The sequence below is a fragment of the Sciurus carolinensis genome, chromosome 18 (assembly GCF_902686445.1).
Source record: "Sciurus carolinensis chromosome 18, mSciCar1.2, whole genome shotgun sequence".
In the NCBI taxonomy this organism is placed as follows: Eukaryota; Metazoa; Chordata; class Mammalia; order Rodentia; family Sciuridae; genus Sciurus; species Sciurus carolinensis.
Window position 1 is genome coordinate 22,255,220 of NC_062230.1, and position 5,880 is coordinate 22,261,099.

At 52.6% G+C, this 5,880-nt stretch overlaps 1 non-coding gene across 1 annotated transcript; it reads left to right on the forward strand.

Annotated features, from left to right (window-relative positions):
- Positions 1-206: 206 nt before the first annotated feature.
- Trnaa-cgc (transfer RNA alanine (anticodon CGC)) lies at positions 207-279 on the forward strand. The gene has a single exon. It is a non-coding gene; the product is annotated as a tRNA-Ala (tRNA).
- Positions 280-5,880: the final 5,601 nt, after the last annotated feature.

The following is a 5,880-nucleotide window of genomic DNA, read 5'->3' on the forward strand; positions in this document are numbered from 1 at the left end:
AGGAAGAAATTTACATGTATCAGGTATATTATGGCCCAAATTGTGTCCCCTGCAAAGCTTGTCTACCTGATGTTCTAACTTCTAGTTCCTTAAAATGTAACTTTGGAAACAGAGTCATTAAGTAAATTATTAAGACAAAAAGAGGTCATAGGGTGGACCCTCATCTAATAGAACCAATGCCTTTCTAAAAAATTACTAGGAGGGCTGGGGATATAGCTCAGTTGGTAGAGTGTTTGCCTCGCAAGCACGAGGCCCTGGGTTCAATCCCCAGTACCGCCAAAAAAAAAAAAAAAAAAAAAAATTACTAGGATACAGAGAATACGGACAAAGGCAGCAAGAAGGTGCCAGGAACAGAGGCCTCCAAAGAAACCAATTCTGTTGACATGTGATCCCGGACTTCCAGCCTCAAAAAGCATGGGAGGATAAATCTCTGGAGTTTGCCAGAGCGGCCCTAACCTAACGAACTCCGGAAGGTGTCGCTGGCAGTCAGGGGCTCCCAGACTCCTCAGATGCAGCGTCCTGCACAAGGCACTTGCTTGGCTGCCGTAAGCATCCCTGGTGCGTCAGAGGCAGGTGGGCATGAGAACCACACGCACTGGAGCCCTGCTCCAAACAAGACCCTGGGTCGGCTCGGAGCTGGTTCCGGGTGATGCTGATGCTCAGTCAGGACTTGCCTTCTTCCCAGATCTCTAAAACACTGTCTTTGCTTCTTGCTCGGGTCTGGACTTGCAGGTCACATGCACGTGGACGCCCCCCTCACCTCCTCCACCCCAGTGGCTTCTCTAACCTCCCCTGTTTTGGTTTCTTCAGGGCACTGATGGCCCTGTAAGATGACCCTAGAAGATGTCCAGGTTTATTTGTTTACATCTTTTCTGTCTCTCTAGAAATGTCAGCTTCATGAGACCTGGACTCTTTTCTGTTTTACCGCTGGTGACAGTATTAGGAGGTACATATCACAGTTCCTGCTTGTAGGTGGGGACCCGTAGACATGACTCACCTCTCATGGCCTCACACAGACGGGAAGCGGTAGAGTTCGGCTCTGGGCCCAGGTTCTGTTGAATTCTGTCACCCTCCTGGGCTACTCACACACGGATTATGTCCTTGTCATATTATGTTTTATTAACCCCTTTCTTTTTCAGAACAGAGCTCATCACTCTCTCAATGGAATGCCAGTGCAGGAGCTATCAATAATCCCATTTAAAACTAGGTCCTAGATCTGGGATGTCCCTCAAAGGCTCATGGGATAAAGGCTTGGTGCCCAGCTAGCAGCTCTGTGAGGAGAGGGGCGCTTGGAAGAGGCGTGTCACTGGAGGTGTGCCTTTGAAGGGTCCCTGGACCCTGGACCTTCTGCCCCTCCCTCTCTCTGTCCCTCTCCTCCACCCCAATTTCTGGCTTCCTGAACTGAGTAGCTATTCTCTGCCACGCCCTTCCGTCATGGTGTCCCTGCTTCTCCACAGGCCTGAAACCGACGGAACCAGTCTCTGCAACCATGAGCCAAAGTAAACCTTTCTTCCTTTAAGTTGATTTTCTTAGGCATTTTGTCATAGTGACAACAAGCCGGCTAATACAAGGGGATTAAAGACTCCTTCAAGATCACCCAACACAAGGGTGGCAGCTTCCTGTGCTCATAAATTCCATTATTTCCCTCACTCTGCTGTTCTGTTTTCTACTTCCTTCCCTCACCTCCCTATCAGGTATCCTTTGCCTTCTGTGGAGCCAGCAGGACTTGGCCGCTCTCTGCTCTCCTCGTCAGACACATCAGGAGGAGGAGTAGCCCGCCAAGGAACAGCCCGGCACAACTGTTCCCAGCCACAAGCTGTGCCCGGCTTGTTCCCAGCAGCTCTGCCAAGCCGAGGCTGCCTGTTGGCGCCTCAGCATTGAATTAGAAAATGATAAGGTTAGAACATTCCAGGAGAAGGTAAGAGGGATTAGCGTCTCAGCTCTGCCTGGCTGTGAGAGAGGAGTGGGAATCAACTGGCAAAGAGCTTAAGGAGACAGAAGGACAAGAACTGGCATTTCTTGGGTCCCATGCAAGTTCCCCACACTCGTCACATACAAGTTCCCTGAATCCCGAAACGGCCTGTGAGGTGTGAGCAGGAGAAGTCACTGGGGACAGGAAATCCTGCCCCATGCATGACACAGTACCACTTCCATGGTGTCCTGGGTCCCCTGGCAGGTGCACTTTCCTTATGTCCACACAGACCACTTTGGAGCGCGTCTCTCCACGTGCCCTCTGGCGCCCTTTGGCTCAGTGTCCACTCTGCAGCCAGAGCCACCTTCGCAACAGGGACGCGATCCAGGTCTTCCTCCGCCCGCCACCCCTGACAGCTCTGCTTTTCTTAAGATAAAGCCCTAATCCTCAACAAGGTGTCCTGGTACAAATTCCTGGAGGATCCTCTTCCCGCCCACCTCTGCGGCTCTCCCTCCCGCCTGCCAGGCTTCCTGGCTCTCTTTCAGTTCCTGCCAGGCAGCAGGCCGTGGAGCAAGCTGTTCCCTCCCGGGAACACGCACCCACCCCTCCCCCACCTCCCTTCCGCTGACTGGCACCTGCTCATTCTCCGGATCACAACTGTCACTCTCCCAGACCTTGGGCAAGGCCATGGTCCCCTGTCATAGGGTTCTACTTCATACTCTCCCATCTAAATCAGCCTGAATTGTGCATTTGTTTGGGTGATTCATTGGGCTTTTTAGCAATGTTCATGAGAACAGAGACTTTGCTTAATTTTTCCCTTCCCCTAACGTGGAAATCAGCACAGTGTTAAAACAGAGTGTGGGCCCTCAATTCATGCCGGTTTATCAAGTACAGGCCTTTATTTTACTAGACCAAATCTGGGGCCCAGAAAGGTTAAGTTACCTGCCTAAGGTTGCTCAGCAGAGCTGGGATGCAATACTCCTGGTTGCCTGAAGCAGAGCCTTTGTTTGACTTCCAGATGTGCTAGCTGAGGAGGGGTCTCTGGGGAGGGAGGAAAGAGCTTCCGCGAGCATTTCAGCTCCTGAGAAATAAATGGATTGTGCTAGTCTCAGCCCATCTGCACTCCGTCACCAGCCAGTTAAGGGGCCGTGCTCCGCAGAGCCGCCCTTGGCGGTGGGAGAGAGACTGATGTTCCCCTGAAGACCCATCTCATTATCCCAGGAGCCAAATTGGGGCCCTGTTAAGAGATAACTGGCCCATCAATAAACCCCAGCTAATTCTGCAACTGCACGGAAACCGACCCAAGTCCCCCTGATGTGGCCTCTCAGCACCCCCACCCCCACCCTGCGGAGCTAATGGTAATTATCAGAATAAATACAGCGCTGAGCCCCCAGAAACCATCCGCTGCACTGTGGCATCGCCGTCTTAAGCGAGGGTCTGAATTCACGGGCCTGTGGAGCAGAGTTCATGTGCATTTCCCCTCGCAGGCAGCCCGCCGGGTCACCGGAGCCAAGTCCTCGGAGGACAGGTGGGAGACGCAACGCCAGACAAGCCAAGCGAGCCTCAGCCGGGCGGCCTGCACCTCTGGGCGCCAACCCGCATGCGCAGCCGCTGCAGCGCCGCAGACGCGTGCAGCTGTGCGTGTGAGCACGGTCGGCGCCGGTAAGCGGTGCCGTCATCCCAGTGGTACTGGCCGGAAGATATGCCGTCCCCCAGGGAAGGTAGGATTCACCATAGTCACCCCATCAATATTTGCTGTATTTGCTAATAAAATTACCTAATTGGCATAATAACCTCCATGCCAATGATTATAACAGACTGAGAAAAGCGATTTCCAGGTATAGCAAAGCGGGAACATTCTTCAGTGCAGCCATTAGTATCTCTGGGCACCTGGGAAAGGCACTTTCCCTTTCTGATCTGTTTGTCACCTGTGATCCACACAGCCAGCAGGAAGTTGAGATTTTTGTTCCTTGACAGAGGTAAGTTGGTGGATCCTTGCAGGGGGATTTGAGGACAGGTAGCTAACCTTTGGAGATTCAGCCGAGATAAACGAGAGGTGCCTGTATCAAACATCCCAACTACTGAGATGCCCCGACTGCCCAGATGAGACTTATCCTATGGATGTGTGGGGTCCCGAGCACCAACCTGCCTGCCCCAGGGCCTTTGCAGATCTACACAATAAGGAGCCCAGGAAACAGAAGATACAAGTGAGAAGATGGCTGAGTCATTGAACTTGGGGTCTAGGCAGACTGCAATAGGAAGCCAGGTAAGGAGGAAGAAAGACTGGGATCGGGAGAAGTTGAAGAGAAAAAGAGAGTCTAGATACTGTCAACCGACTGGGAAAGCAGAACTAGCACAAAGAAGCGAGGAAGCTGTTTGGATCAAAAATCGTGGTCAGGTTTAGCCAGGTGCGTTGGCACACACCGTAATCCTGGCAAGTCGGGAGCCTGGGGCAGGAGGATCGCAAGTTCAAAGCCAGCCTCAGCAACTTAGCAAGACCCTAAGTAACTTAGTAAGACTCTGTCTCAACATAAAAATAAATGTGGCTCAGTCGTTGAGCAACCCTGGGTTCAATTCCAGGTAAAAAAAAAAAAAAAAAAAAAAAAAAAAAAAAAGGTTGTGTTCAGGGAAACCAGAGGCAGCCCTATCAGGGGTGAAGCAAAGCAGAAGGATAACGGGAAAGTCAAGTGCAGGCACCGATCATTGAAGAAGATCAGGTGGTCAGAGACCAAGAACCTAAGGCAGAGAGTGGTTCTGTTTAAGGGGAGGTAGAAATCTTATAACCCTTTGAGAATCTCATTAAAAATAGACCCTAACAAGTAAAAAATAAATGAATACACAAATAAAAAGGAGCAAATGGTAAATAAAAAAGGCAAGACAAGAAAATAGACACTTTCTCTGTGAAAAATGCCACCTTTACTCTCGTTCACGTGAGAGGCTGAGAACCTGAGTCTCCCAGACCTACCGGGTCTGTGATCTGCAGAACGCTGGGTGTACGGCTGATTCCGCCTCCCTGAGGACCTACCTGGCGTGGCGGGAGGCGACCTCCCAGGACCAGGCGGCCGCGAGGGCGCCGCGGAGGAGGCCCAGGCGCCGCTCCAGCAGGGGGCGCTGCTGAGGCTCCGGGCTGGCGAGCCTGACTCCGGTATTGGAGCGGAACTCTGGCCTGCGGTTTTCCTGCTGGCATCTTGTTTTCATTTTTTATTTCAGTTACTTCTATTCCCAGAACCGCCTCCAGCTGCCTGTCTGCCACCTCGGTGTTTTGGTCTCCCAGTCTGCCGCTCCTCCCCGGGGTCTCAGGACGCTGTCCCCGGGGCTTGCTTTGCACTCACCTCTGCTGGGGTCCTGGGTGTCCCCCCACCCAGAGGCCCCTGTGCTGCACTAGTGGCTTCGGGTCCTTCTGTCTCACCCCCTAGGTTTCAGTTTCCTCCCCCTTTCCAGGGTGCACCTCGGAATCTAGAGAAATGGATGGAAGTTCATTATTTCTCTCCCTATTTCCAGCGGCGCCAAATAGCTGCTCAGTGGGGCCTGACCCAGCAACGCGGAGGAGAAACCTTGACCGTTCACCAGCGACTCACAGGACAGCCCACGGGGCCACTAATCTACCTCCTGCCTGGCTGCAGAAAGCAGGTCAACAAGGCTTTGTCACTGCACGATGGCGTCCGTGTCCCCTGGGCGCCGCTGAAACGCCCCCTTGCGCTGGTGGGAGACGCTCAGACTGCAGCCAGAGGAGACAGACAAGAAGGGGGAGCCGGGCAGCCGGGGACCACCCAGCGGGAGCAGGGGGCAGGTTTAGAAGAGTCTGAAGAATTTGCTGTCAGCCAAAATCTCAAGATGAGAAAAATCTTTGGGATTCTAGTCCTTATCCTAAAAGGATGGTGGGGATCCAAAGATGGGCGTCAGATGCTCTCCAGACACCCCTCTTTCTGCCATCACCACCAACAGCTCTTACTTTTTTTCTTTTTGGG